At 51.2% G+C, this 15,396-nt stretch overlaps 1 protein-coding gene across 1 annotated transcript in view; it reads right to left on the reverse strand.

Annotated features, from left to right (window-relative positions):
* Window positions 1–15,396, reverse strand: part of LOC119459319 (nuclear exosome regulator NRDE2) — a 107,587-nt gene that overhangs the window by 59,451 nt on the left and 32,740 nt on the right. The window lies entirely within an intron of this gene.

Below are 15,396 nucleotides of genomic sequence, written 5' to 3' on the forward strand. Positions count from 1 at the left end.
TTGGCCTATCAAAAGAAGACAAAAATTATAGATTGGGGGAAAGTCAAAAGGAAATGCGTTTCATGGTTCATATCTCAGAGGGTCTGAACCTTGCCTGTGTTGCGGCGGAAAACATATTATCGCCGACTGTGATGCATATTCATTCAAATGTCCCAACTGTCCTGGCTCTCACCAAGCAACGTCGAAAAATTGCTGGAAGATGAAACAGCCAGTACGTATTCTCCGAACAATGCAAGACACAAATGTTCCGGTATAGAGGATGCTCCATTATTTCACCGAGACAAACAAAGCTCGCGAAAGAAGCGCCACCCAGATACTTCAGAACTGCATAGCTGGACGCAGGGAGCACCACTATCTTGTATCTGTTGGCATCGAGGATGGTAACCGCGCCTGTTGCAAATTCAGGGTCGCTAAGAGCAGAAGGTGAATATTCGTCGCACCTGGCTGGCAGAGACACGCAGTGGCCTTTGCTGCCCTCGAGACCCATGGGCATGACGCCGTGCTGTAGTGTTCCTCTACGTCAAGGAGCGGATGCTAGGGATAGTAAAGCCGACGACACTATAAGCAAGCAATGAGCAGAAAAGAATGACAAGGAAAGCGTTGAGAAAATGCTAAAGCACCGGCAAGAACCAATGCGCGTGATTCTCTGCGGTCTCCAGACTCGGCCGCTAAAATTGTCTTGCAGGTCCTTGCCTTATTGGAGCCGCTTTTCGCTCCTCTTTACATATATAGAGAGAGAATAAACTTTAATCCAAAGAGCACGAGAGCGTAGGTCGCTCCTCCGCTCTGCAGTGAGTGGTCCCCTCAGTCCAGGAGTCCAACGGCCTACTAATCTACTTTAATCTACTAATCCTCTTTATAGACCTTTTTCTGATGGGCGCTGCCGTACTGTGTAAGCGGTGGGGCCATCTATGGGCAGTCGGCATGCTGGCTTGGGCGAGCCATGACCTGCGTTATTGCGTGCGCTGGCAAGCTTTCCTCTGACCATCCCATACGGCGCGCTCCCCAGCTAAAAAATGTAATGCGAGGCACGCACCCGGCCGCCCCTGGATGGCGCTGTTAGCCGAGGGTTCCTAAAAACCCCTGGAAAAATATAAAGTAGCGCCAACTGCGCCCCTTCGCCTCTGCCTCCTCTCCTGGCAGCTGCAGCGGCTAGAGTACAACGAGGTTCTGCATGAGATGCAAGACGCGGAAGGAATTTGTTTCACTTCGTGCACCTTTGACGCCGTCACAGGTGAAGTGAGAGTCGAAAGCGCCGTATTTTGCACAGGGGATAGCTGTGGTGCTTTTCGTGTGAAGACATTTTTGCGTTATTATTGCGATAGCAATTATATGGACACTTGAACCGGATTTCTGCCGTCGGCGTCGTCGTCGCCGTCGTCGTCGCCGTCGCCGTCGCCGTGACGTTCCCTATAGATAAAATCTTCGCCGCGCGCCGTATGCCCGAGAGGAAGCGTGCGGAGACGCGCGCTATCACGGAGAGCGAACGCACTCAATCTCCCACGCGCAAGCAAGGAAGCAGGAAGCCAGCGCCGGAGGGAGCAAGGGGGGGGGGGGGGGGGGGGGGGCGCACTTCTCTGCCAACAACCGCGCTCGTCGCTCGCTCGCACCGTCTCTTATCTCCACACGGCTCTGACCTTTAAGTGCATTCGCCGCTCAGTTTCCGTTGAAGCGATAGACCGCACGTACCTTCGCCCGCTGCGGCGTATGCTTGCTGCCAGCGTTTTGACAGTCGTTGTCTGCTGTCATTCAGTGTGATCTCTTCGTGTTTGTGCGCGCTCACACCACGCTTGTTCATTCAGTTCGTAATAGTCGGGCCACATTTTCCAACGCACGCTACACACGCAATGCTGCCCGGATCGGCAGTGCAGCGTTACAGGTGTGTCCCTTCGCACGCGCTGCCCACGGGAGGCGCTTCTCATCAACACCACCGTTTCACACGCGCCTTCGCGTGGTCATCGAGTCTCTCTTCATGTCGGTCTACTTACGCCGCAGCACAGCTGCTTACTTAATCAGCTCATGTTTACTACAATTCATATTGCTACCAAAGCCGCTCACCTTACTTCGTATGACATTGCTGTGTTGCTATCGCATTCATTGCTTCGCCCTTAGGGCGAAACTGTGACATTTTTTAACCATGGCATTGCTAAACATGTTTATTTCTATTGTGCATTTCTGTATTAGCTTCTCAATTTTGTCGTACACTGTATCTAGAGTGTCCACAAGGAAACTACGAACGCGAGAGCCGAGAGCACGACTGGGCGCGTCCGGGCTTTACTGGCGCGCGTTCGCTAGCACGGGAGCTGCGTGTCCGGTGCCCACGGTACCAGGCTTCGCCGCCGTTGCCTCGGTGCTTGCTGCGCTGGCGGTATGCCCCGACTACAGTGACTGTACTCCGACCAAGTAAACAAGGGGGAAAAAAACGGGCGGACACTCAAGGGTGCGCTTTTTCGACCTTCTAAAAACATAGTGCGTCACGTTTGAAACCGTGCGATTTCTCAGCGCCGCCGTACTTATCCCGATGTCCGTTTCCAGTGCAGTGGCGCTGCCTTTAGTAGCGTCAACGCTGAGCGCGTCTGCATGCAAACGCAGTCGCGTCCGGCCCTTCTTGCTTGCGGGGATGGTTTTTCCCAGTACAAGCGTTTACTTGACTTAAATCTTCTATCACGCACATCCATGACACGGTGTACTCCTAAAATAGTGAACAAGTCGTAACCGAACTAACGGCAGAAACTTCAAGTTTGAAGAGCCTAGGAATATCTTTCTTTTTCACGGGCTTTATGTCATGCATCTAAACACAATGCGAGTACTTTTTTACACAATACCGCATAATACAAGTACACAATACCGCATATTTTTACATTTTCAGGCACGACGCAAATCACGCCCCTTGTTTCTACATACATTCCATTGCCGTACTGAACGTTACCTTTTCGCATTTTCCCTTCTCTCGACCCTCTCCCCAAACACCGCTGCGAACCGCACCGCCCTGCTCAAAGTGCCTCAAGCGGCCAGTCGCGCGGCAATTCTGCGTGTATTCGCGGGTTTCTTTCACGCTCGGAAAAACACATTTATGTAGCACGTATTGAGCAACAGAATGTATGTAGAAAGCTGTATCGGGAGCTTTTCATGTTGCTCTACAATTTGCTCATTGACACTTTGATAATAAGGAGAGTACTCCTCAAGTTAGATCATTATTTACAATTACCTAATTAAATCTCAGTAACGAAAAACTTACGGGCGGCTACTCCACTGTACTGGAAACAATAGGCACTAGGTTTGCTTCGCGTAACGCCGTTCCTCTTTTTTTTTTTACATCGTGCTGCGTGATAGTTGGGACACACTGTATATATATATATATATATATATATATATATATATATTGCGACGAGGTTTATTGTCGTCGATAACGTTGTAAGAACGCTAGGTACTGGTAGGCACTGCAAGGACTGTTTGTAGCACGGGGTTCTCTCGCGATCACGACACGGTCCTTCGTCTTCCTCCTCAGTCGGCACATACCCAGGGGCGCCTCTGCTTCATTACAATGCCCCGGGAGCGAAGCATAGCCATCCCTGGCGACTCAGGGCGCAGAGAAGATGAGTGGGTCGTAATACGGTTTCAGGCGGTTGACATGTACTGTCTCTCGCCCCGGACGACGCAGGTCTGGTGACACTGTGAGCGGCTCAACGATGTAGTTGACCGGTGAAGTGGCATTGATGATACGGTACGGACCGTGATAACGCGCCAGGAGTTTGGAAGAGAGGCCAGGAATATGGGCTGGTATCCAAAGCCAAACAAGTGAACCGGGAGCAAAGCTGGGTGGTGGTTGATGAGTATCGTCATGTCGTGTCTTTTGACGTTCTTGAGTCTCGCTAGTGAGAGAACGTGCCAGCTGACGGCAATCTTCAGCATACTTGGCGACTTCGGAAAGCGGAGTGTACTCTGCGGCGTCAGGTTGGTACGGCAGTATGGTGTCCAAAGGGCAGGAAGGCTCTCGGCCATACACAAGGAAAAACGGGGAAAAGCCGGTAGTCGCTTGCGTCGTGGTGTTGTATGCGAACGTGACAAAGGGGAGTACGGTGTCCCAGTTGGAGTGGTCGGATGAAATATACATCCGCAACATGTCGCCAAGTGTGCGATTGAACCGTTCGGTCAGGCCGTTGGTTTGGGGATGGTATGCGGTCGATTTTCGGTGAATGATCCTGCACTCCGTGAGGAGGGCTTCGACACCCTCCGACAAGAAGACACGGCCCCTATCACTCAGTAGTTCTCGGGGAGCACCGTGGCGAAGAACAAAATTGCGAAGGATGAAAAACCCAACTTCACGGGCGGTCGCTGCCGGCAGAGCTGCAGTCTCAGCGTAGCGAGTAAGATGATCTACGCCGACAATAATCCACCGATTTCCACACCCGCTGCATGGAAGCGGGCCGTAGAGGTCGATGCCGACGCGGTCGAACGGACGAGCCGGCATGGTAGCGGCTGCAACGGTCCTGTGAAATGGTGTGTAGGTGTCTTGCCCTGTTGGCAAGTAGTACAAGCCTGAATGTACTTTTGCACAAAGTTGTACATGCCTCGCCAATAATAGCGCTGACGCAACCCTGTGTAAGTTTTGAGGACGCCGGCATGAGCGCTTAGGGGATCAGCGTGAAAAGATGCGCAGATGTCAGAGCGCATATGACGAGGTATAGCAAGGAGCCATTTCCGACCGTCCGGCATATAGTTGCGGCGATATAGAATGTTGTCTCGCACGGAAAAGTGGGTTGCTTGGCGACGCAGTGCTCGTGTCGAAGGGACATCAGACGGAGCGGCAAGGTAGACGAGTAGCATTGCAAGTGTTGGGTCCTTGCGCTGCTCTGTGAGCATGTCGGTGATGGTCAACGGTGACAGGGTGGACGCGGAATCTGACAAAGGCGCCAAGTCAGGCGTCAGTGGGGAGTGGGAGAGCGCATCAGCGTCGGAGTGCTTGCGACCGGAGCGGTACATGACGTGGATGTCGTACTCTTGCAAGCGAAGCGCCCAACGTCCTAAGCGTCCCGACGGGTCTTTCAAGGAAGAAAGCCAACAAAGGGCATGGTGGTCTGTAACTACGGCGAAAGAACGGCCGTAAAGGTATGGACGAAACTTGCTTAGTGCCCAGATGATCGCCAGGCACTCCTTTTCTGTCACTGAGTAATTCAATTCTGCTTTCTTTAGAGTACGGCTAGCATAAGCGACGACGTATTCATCATAGCCAGCTTTCCGTTGCGCTAAGACCACACCAAGGCCAACTCCGCTAGCGTCACTGTGAACTTCCGTAGGAGCAGCAGGGTCGTAATGGCGAAGAATCGGTGGTGAGGTCAACAAGTGGCGCAACTGCTGAAACGCCGCATCACATTCAGGTGACCACGCTGCTATGCCGTTACTGTCGGAAAGTAAACTTGTCAAGGGCGCCCTGATGGATGCGAAGTTGCGTACGAAGCGACAAAAATACGAACATAAGCCAATAAAACTTCTGAGGGTTTTGATAGACGTGGGCGTAGGGAATTCTGCAACGGCGAGGAGCTTGTCTGGGTCCGGGAGGACGCCGTCCTTTGAGACTACGTGAGCCAAGATGGTTAACTTGCTTGCAGCAAAACGGCACTTTTTGAGGTTGAGCTGTAGGCCGGCAGAGGCGAGACAGGTCAGAATGTCGTGCAGGCGAGCGAGGTGTGCCGGAAAATCGGTTGAGAAGACGACGATATCGTCGAGGTAACATAGACATGTCTTCCATTTGTGGCCGCGAAGGATGGTATCGATCATACGCTCAAAAGTAGCGGGCGCGTTGCACAACCCTAAGGGCATGATGTTAAACTCGTAGAGGCCATCGGGTGTAACGAATGCGGTTTTCGGACAGTCAGGTTCGGCCATTGGAACTTGCCAGTACCCGGAGCGCAGATCCAAGGAAGTGAAATATTCTGCGCCTTGCAAGCAGTCGAGAGCGTCATCGATTCGAGGCAGTGGATAAACGTCTTTTCTTGTTATCTTGTTTAGGCGTCTGTAGTCGACACAAAAACGAATGGAGCCATCTTTTTTTCTTACCAACACGACAGGTTAAGACCAAGGACTTTGGGAAAGACGGATGACTTCACGTTTGAGCACGTCGTTCACTTGCTCTGCGATGACTCGTCGCTCTTTGGCCGATACACGATACGGGCGCTGTCGCAAGGGGGAGTGGGAACCGGTGTCGATGGTGTGAGAAACACCGGTGGCACGGCCCAATGACGTCTGACGGCAGTCGAAAGAAGAAAGAAACTTGTGAAGGAGAGCGAGAAGTTGGCGGCGATGAGATGGGGAAAGAGCAGGGTCGATGGCGTTGTCAAAACACACTGAAGACGATGAGTCTGAGACAGAAGCGATGGCGTCAACGTAACAACGGTGGGAGTCGGTAGGAACATCGAGATCATCAACGTAGTCGACCGCCTGCAAGTATCCTAGGGTCTCTCCACGCAGTAGGCTGATCGGGTACTGGTAGTAGTTGGTGACCAGCATAACTGTTGACTAAGATGTTATAGTGAGCACGGCAAACGGAAGAACGATGCCCTTGCGCTGAGCAAACACATCAGACGGCGTGAACACCACAGTGGCGTCAGAGTCGGCAGCAGACGACAGGACAACAGCCATCGACGACTCAGGGGGTATGGTTGTGTCGGCATCAACAATGAGTTTATCGGCAACGCGAGGAGAGCCGGTCAGCAGTGATTCACATATAGTGGTAAAAGCGAAACTTCTGCACGCAAACAGTCAATGACAGCATGATGACGTGACAGAAAATCCCAACCAAGGATGAGGTCGTGAGAGCACGATGGTAGCACGAAACACTCGATTATGTACAGAACTTCGTTGATGACAACACGGGCCGTGCATACAGCTGAAGGGTTAATTCGCTGCGCGCTGGCAGTGGCGAGCACCAGGCCAGAGGGAGCTGTAGTCACTTTTCGAAGTTTGCGACGAAGGTTCTCGTGAATGACAGAAACGGCGGCTCCGGTATCAACTAGCGCAACTGCGGGTACTCCCTCTACAAAAACGGTAATAACATTTTGCGGCGAAGATGGAGGTCTTGAGAACGTCGACGTATTAGCAGTTCTTGCCTCAGGAACTGCACCAGTCAGTTTCCCGCTTCAGTGGGAGCTCGACGACGCAGGGGCGAAATCGAACGCCGACGAGGGGAAGGGGAACGACGAGTTTCTGATCGGTGATCAGTTTCAAGACGTCTCGGTGAAAATGGAGACGCGGCGGCGTATTGTGGTGCGTAGGTGGGCGTTTCAAAGGTGGTAGGCGTTGTTGGGGCGCGGCGGCGACAGAAGCGCGCCACATGGCCAGCAATGCCGCAGGCGAAGCAGATAGGCCGGTTGTCTTCAGTGCGCCACGTCGAGGTTGGACGAAAAAAGTGCGGTGACGGTCGGGCAACTGGAAATAAAGCCGGATGCATGGGCGATGAAAAGGAAGCTGGCGGCGGAGGAGGCCGTGCAACCACGGCTGCGTAACTGAGCGGCAGCGACGTAGGGTGAGTGGGAAAGTCGGCATATGGCAGCGGCACACTCATAGGATTGGGTGGGGAGGTTGTAGGAGCTGCAGGAAGCGCTTCCGATATCTGATTGCGGGTGGCTTGCTGTAGCGTTGGAGTCAAAGCTGCCGAAGGTGAGTCGCTGTGAGGCAGCAGCAATAACTGCCTGGCCACTTCTTCATGAATAAAATCTTTTATATGTTGCGATAGGGTCGAGTTGGGCAGAAGGTCGGCAGAAACCGCAATGCTCGAGACGGAATCGGCGAGCTGAATGTTTTGGCGAGCGATGGAACGTTGGTGGCGCAGCTCGTCAAAGCTCTGACATAGGTTAGTAAGGACGGATACGCTCGTTGGGCTTTTTGCCAGCAGCATCTGGAATGCGCCGTCCTCTATGCCCTTGAGGATATGCTTAATCTTGTCATCCTCTGACATGGTGGGATTTACCCGCTTGCACAAATCGAGAACATCCTCGATGTAGCTGGTGAATGTCTCTCCAGGCTGCTGTGCACGCTGGCGCAGACGCTGTTCAGCGCGTAGCTTACGCAGAGCGGGGCGATCAAACACTTCGGCAAAAAGGGTCTTAAATGCTGACCAGCTTGAAAAGTCTGATTCGTGGTTGAAGAACCACAGTTTGGCTACGTCGGCGAGGTAGAAGGACACATAGGACAGCTTAGCCTGGTCGTCCCATTTGTTATGGGCACTTACACGTTCGTACGATGAGATCCAGGCTTCCACGTCGTGTTCGGCGGTCCCACTGAAAATGGGTGAATCGCAATGAAGAGGGATTCCAGCGCAGACGACAGTGGCAGCCGGTGGTGCAGGCGACAAAGTGGCTGGATCAGGCATAGTGCAGGGCGATCGCGTTGGTGTTGGCAGGGTTCGAGTGCGGAGCTCCAGGACGAGGCGAAGGATCTCAGCAACCTCCACCAAATGCGACGAGGTTTATTGTTGTCGATAACGTTTTAGGAACGCTAGGTACAGGTAGGCACTGCAAGGGCTGTTTGTAGTACGGGGTTCCCTCGCGATCACGGCACGGTCCTTCGTCTTCTTCTTCAGTCGGCACATACCCAGGGGCGCCTCTGCTTCATTACAGTATCATTATTATTATATTATTACAGCAATCCACCCAACTGTATACTGGAATACCAGATACGCAAAAACTGTTTATTAACGCACACTGCCACACAATGTACACACTTCGCCCAGCTGTATGAATTATCAGCACCCACATCACAGAATTACTTTGACAGCTCTCTCGGATTCAATCTCACAAGCTATGCACTTATGTATTGCAAGCACCAAAGGCAATAAATGTTACTTAGGTAAAAAAAGACGTCATGGCCACCATATTTCTGGGACTGCCTCAGAGATATGCGAAGCCTGAAGTGCATCGCAGCATGTCAGTCTCAGAGGCCACAATCGGGAACTGTAAATTATTCGGATGGATACGGGCAGGCCATTCAAGTTATCCAGTATAATTTGCACAGCAAATTACAGGACTGCACAAATTCTACGAATAAACCAAACTTTCACATAATCCGAGATTGAATTATCGATGCTGTAGTGTATTATGTGCCCTTTTTAGGCTATACACATGTGTACCGAAATTCAACTGAGGCAGGACGTCAGATTAATGAGGCAGATGTCACTTGCCCAATAAATTACAATTTGTACTAGCAAATTACCAAAACTATTCCAACTGGTCATTTATTCATTTGCCTTAGAGTACATGTAACTCCAGAAGCGAAGACAGTCAGTGCTTGAGGCATGTCCATCTATTATAGATACCCCAGCTAAAACCTTTTTCAGATATTTGTCCTCAAACCAAGTCACAAAACTAGTGCTTTAGTTAGTTTTGTACTGCAATGCACAAGGAAGGGTCTTCTGAAAGAATATTAAGTGAAACACCAATATTTTCCTAACACACTTTGTGGAAGGATGTCTCAAAACATGACATCCTAGAATAGAAGGGCAGCAGAAAGGTTAGGGGAGTTACAGGCATGTGAAGAAGTCAGCCAATGCTAGACAGCGGCAATTGGAAGCTGCTCTTATGCAATGCATTTAAAGGAATACTGACACGAAAATTTCATCCTCCATTTTTGTTGCCCATTTTGGTAGCTGACAGTAGCACAAATAATTAACTGCAACACCTTTCGTGCAACCCGTTCGAAATGCACACCAAGTACAGTGCACATCCAGACATGAAAAAGAAAGCCAGTCACATCACTTAGAGCATGGGTTCTCAAAGTGGGTTCCGCGGAACCTACGGGTTCCGCAGGCCCCTGCTCGGGGTTCCGCGAGCCATTGATAAATTTTCCCTGGTCCCGCTGCCGACAAGTGTCTAAAACGGCGAACACGAGGTGCGCTTGATCCAAAGAGCCTCCATTACCCATGCCCGAGTGTCAAAAAGCACATCACAGTGCGTAATAGCAACGCGCGAACTGCGCAATAAATACACAAGCAGCTTGTAGCCACCAACCTCTGAGAACGGGCAGCGCGCCTAAGCTTTCGCACTTGAATCTCGGAGGCCGTAACTTACCACCATGCGCCTTTCTCCTATTTGTAGATAGGGTAGGTGTCGATAGCGTGCGCACTGACCTATACGTTGATCGGGGGAAAACAAAAAAAAAAAAACGCGGAGCACCGCAAATGCGCGCCGCAGAAGAGCAAGAACGGCGTAGCGTCCAACCGAAACGAAGCGGCACAGTCCGCATCGCCGTGGTCCTCAGCGGCAATCGTACGCGGCACGTGACTGACAGCAACGCCGAAGCGCTTCGTGCCTAATTGTGCCTTTAAAGCCTTTATTCTTGCGTTTATCGCCGCGCGTAACACAGCGTTGGCGGCTAGCCGCGTTCCTCCGTAAGTGCGTAGTCGCTATCTCTGATCGCGTCGATAACCACCGCAGTTTCGTCCGCAGCGGTTGCGGCAAATAGTAGTTTCGTTTTCACTCAATGCGCGCGTCGGCTGCGTGCCTTCACAACTGCGTAGTCGCCTCCCATGGCAGCGTCGATAGCGACCGCAGTTTCGTCCACACTTCTTGCAGCGAAAGGTAGTTTCGTTTTGACTTGGTGCGTGCGTCAGCCGCCTGCCTTCTGAACCGCAAGATCACCGTCCATGATCGCGTCGATAGCGGCCGCGGTTTCGTCGATAGCGGTTGCGGCAAGCAGTAGTTTCGCTTTTACTCAGTGCAAAGCTGTCAAAGATAAAAAGCACTGGCTACATCGCGATGGACGGAAAATTTGTTGGCGAGCAGCTGAGTGGCTAAAAAATAATCGGGATGTGCGCCCGTTAGTGCAAAGCGCGTCTCAGATGAAAACGCGCGCCGCGAAGGATGTCGCGAGGCCTTCGCCGCCGCTAGCGCTAATCAGTCATGAGATGAAGAGAATTTCAGCTTCCGCACTGGTCTTGTGCTAAATAGAAACAAGATTTGACGATTCATTGAGTAAATAAAAGCGTGTTGACGTAGTGCAGCATTTGTTTGTTTTCTTGATACCCTCGATAATTCGGTTAAATCAAGGGAAGGGGGGGGGGGGGGGTTCCTTGGCACTTTATGGAGCTTAGCAGGGTTCCCTGTGATGAACGTACCTGAGAACCCCTGACTTAGAGGAAAGGTGGCAGTCACATGGTGTCACGGACTAAAGAGCGTGCCAGTCTGCTCGGTGCACTGGTTGAAGGCTATATAATAACCATGCTGCCAAAAACTGACAAATTGGCCCTTCCAACTGTGCACTTCTTTTGGAAATGCAGGGAACCCACTCTCCTCCCTTGTCCCATTGACTGAATGGACAGAACTTTCAGCCGCATGATCTGGCTGTCGCATCTGGTGTGGTATATGCCTGGTACCGCAACACTGCAACGTCAGGTTTCATTGAGATAAATACCATATTTACACGTGTAAGGCCTGCATTCTTGTCAAGACTCGCACACACACTTTGTAACATGAAAATTAGGAAAACTTTCACTCAGCATCATGCGCATATGCACATACATAGCCTCCGAGATTGCATTGGCATGCCATTGCAATCTCGGAGGCCACGCAATTTCCACACTCGGTTACTAGATAGCACAAAGTTACTGTCCTGCCAACGATGGAATCGTCACTGTCACTATATCCCCATGGTATCTCGCCAGATCACGATCGCACGGGATAGAGCCAGTGTGCTTCAGTGGTATCGGCGGTGCTGAGATGTGTTGTTTAGCAGGTATAGACCACTTAGCTGCATCATGCATTTTGGTGCATTAAAGGGACACTAAAGGCAAATATTATTTCAACGTGGACTGTTAAAATATCATACCAGAAACCTCGAAACGGTTGTTTCGTGCCAAGAAAAGATTTATTTGAAGAGAAAATTGCGTGTGAAGCGTCCACGTACCTCTAACACAATTAAAATCGCCCGCCCGAGCGAGGAGTGGTGACGTCATGGCCCTATAGTGACGTTTGCAGCCGGTGAGTAAAAACGGCGCCCGCAGACGGCACTACGGCTTTTTTTTTTAACGGAAAGCGCAAGCGCGCAGCCAGAAACAGAGCCAAGACAGAGGCAACGGCAGTGCAAAAACGGAAGTATGGTTAATTCTAGTACAGTGTAGTATTGTGGCTAGTCACCATAGAGAAAGGTAAAGCGCGCGCCGAATTGTGAACACGGTGATCGTCGATGTTCGTCGCAATGGACCAAGTAGTTGACGACCCTGACGACACATTGGCTCGCGATGCTGGGCTCGATTTTAGCGATTTAAGCTCTGATGAGCGTGACATGCTGCTGAGGGCTAACGCTGCCGGTGTCGTTGCGTACTACGACAGCGGCCTCGACACCGGCCCTTCCAAGCACGAAATCAGCGAGGACTCCAGCAATGCGACGTCGGGCGACGAAGCTGGTCATCATCTGGACGTGCCGTCGCGACTCTCAAGCTGCTAGCAAATTCAAGTGCGAGGTTAGCGAACCAGTAACACCAGCGCAGCACTACGCGATAATGAAACTTCTGAACTCGAAAGCGCGCGCAGCGCAGAGTTGAGCGAAACCTTTTGACCGCCTGCGTCGTTATCAAGTGTAACGCCAAAAAGGTATTTTTTCTAAGAATCTAATAGAAGTAGACAAGTAGCATTTTCTTCCGTCTTATAATGCAACGAAAAAATCTTTTTAATATGAGTGGTTGAGTACTAGTGACATAATTTTCTGAGGAGTGCCTTCGTCATCGGGTAAGTACCGGAACGTCCCTGGGAAGTCCTGCATTTACCTAAATTTCTCGATTACTAAAGCTTTGTTCGTGATTATATTGACGCCTTAGACATTCTAGCACATTACTCTATCACTTTAGCTAGACTTTTTATTTGACTTTAGTGTCCCTTTAAGAGGCATAACTGCAACAAGTGAGCACAGATATTGAACACATGGCATGCAGTTTCGTTTGAGACTTTCATCAAGGGCTTCGAGGTGATAGGAATCTCCAACATTAATAGACGATACAGAGGATGACCAGCTTTGGCAGACAAGGCGAGCATCTTAAGCAATGAGGGCAGCGGATGCAGCAAGGATGACTGAACAGAAGTGTTCATAGTCGGCTGCTGGTAGTTTTGTTATTTTTCATAGCAGTCTGACTGCACTTCAAAGCTTCAGTGAGCACCCAAAGCCTGCGTCATGTGAGGCCCACATTGTACAAAAAATCCCAAAACACAAAAGTGCAGGCCTTACACGAGTAAATATGGCAGTTTTTTCGCATCTGAAGCCACACTGCACTTGGTGTGCATTTTGAAGTGGTTGCATTAAAAGCAAACCCAATTAATTATTTACTGCACTCTCAAAAAAATTGAAGCTCCATGTCGTAATTACTAAGACGAAAGCTATACAATGCAGAAATAAAAGAAAAGGACAATAATTTTCTCGCAGCACTCCATTAAATTCTTCTCACTGAAGGAGATTTGCGAAGCAGTGCCCTTAAATGACAAAGGTATGTCACGGCTTTGTTAAATGATGTCACTGAGCCCCTTCAACAGAATGGGCACCAAAACAAGGAACACATGTTGCTGAAAGGTCACAGTGGAAACCAACATTTGTGAACAGTTCACATTCCTATACACAGCTTTGTTTTGCTTAAACCAAGAGCATAACAAACACAGACACTGAGACAGAGAAGAACGCTAGAGCAGTCTACTTCCAACAAATTTACTTGAAGAAAATGCATCACACACACACATAAATATATACAGTTAAACCTGGATATAACGAAATTGACAAATTCCCGAAAAACTTCGTTATAAAGAGGATTTCGTTATATGCAGGTTCGGCACGAAAATTCGAAAAAAAAAAAAAACGTTTACCGTATTTGCTGGACTCTAACGTGCCCTCAATTGTAACGCGCACCCGTTTTACGTTTTCGTCGAAGCACTCATCCTCGGAATGTCACACCAGGTACCGGATGCGTGGACGCGTGTCGTTTCGTACAAGCGCGAGGCATCGGAAACGAAGAGCGAGCGTCACGATGGCGTCGTAGCGTCGTATAGTGTTACAGTAGAACCTCGCTGTTACGTTCCCGGGGGCTGCGTTTTCCGGGCTGTTACGTCGTTTTCGACCGGTCCCGGCACAGCTCCCTTAGAACTCAATGCATTGGTAACACCGGTGTTGCGCCGCAACTGTGGGACCAGTTCCCGCATCATACGTTGCGAACTGCCACCCCGCGCCGGCCCGAGCGGCCATTTTGACTTTTCATGTCGCTTGGCTTGGTAGCTTGACGATGGCATTGGCCGCCCAAAGTGCCGGGGGAGACAACTATGACGTATTTTCGGTTTCCGCCAGCAAAAGTATGGCCCTTGAGATCCGTATTTGCTATATAAAGATGGTGTCCATGATGCGTTGTGCCGTAAAATTGGTTTTGGCTCATATATATTCCGTATATAAGGGTACGGCCACGCTAGCGGCAAAAAACGCGCGCGTCATGCAGCGAGCAGCAAGTTGCCGCGCGTCAGCGCCTTGCCGTGAGGCCACCATGGCACGCGCGTCTCGCCGCGCGGCAGCGCGATAAGAGATCTCCCGCGCTCTCTGAACGGGCGAGCAACACCACGAGCGCTCGTTGTTTCATGCGAGAGACGACGATCGTCGATTGAAAACCCGGCGCGGACCGGCGGCGTTCCGGTTGTGATGGCTCCGTGACGTCACCCTCGTCGCTCTTGATTGGTTCTTCATCTCGCAGCACGCGGCATTTGCCGCAGAACCCATTTCGCGCGGCACGCTGCAAGACCCCGGATTCCTGCCGCTTTTGCCGCGCGCGTTTCTGACGCGCGTTTTTGCTGCGTGTTTTGCTGCGTGTTTTTGCCGCTAGCGTGGCTGTACCCTAAAGTCCAAGGGCGATAACGCAGTCGCCGCGCGCCGTATGCTGTATGTGCGAGTGAAAACGTGCGAGGGGAGCCGACGACCGCGTCTAAGTCTCACGCGTGCAAGAAAAGCAGGGAGGAAGCGCGCTTCTTCCGTTGCGCTCGAGGCACCGGCGAGGGAGCGAGGGGGGAGGGATAGCGGGGCGGCACGCCGTCGCGCAGGCCGTATCTTGAAAGCGATCTGCGTTGGGGCAGAGTCTAGCAGTGTAGGTGCGTCGGCGGCTCGTAGCTTTCTGCGTGCTGTGTGTTCTCGGCGCTCAGTTTGCGTTGAAGCGATAGGCACCAGCACGAAGGTCACTTCGCTCGCTTCTCCAGCGGCGCTTCCACACTCCGCCAGCATTTGACAGCGCGTGTCCGCGCTCATCGAGTCTGATGTGCCACAGCGTGTACCGGCATGTCGGAAACATCAGCTGGAAAAGGAGAGAGTGCCGGTTTGGTGGGCTAGGCCAGCTGCAGCAAGCGGCAGGATCAGATTTAAATGAAGGGAGGGGGAAAGGTCACGCCCGCAGCG

This window comes from Dermacentor silvarum, chromosome 7, assembly GCF_013339745.2.
Source record: "Dermacentor silvarum isolate Dsil-2018 chromosome 7, BIME_Dsil_1.4, whole genome shotgun sequence".
In the NCBI taxonomy this organism is placed as follows: domain Eukaryota; kingdom Metazoa; phylum Arthropoda; class Arachnida; order Ixodida; family Ixodidae; genus Dermacentor; species Dermacentor silvarum.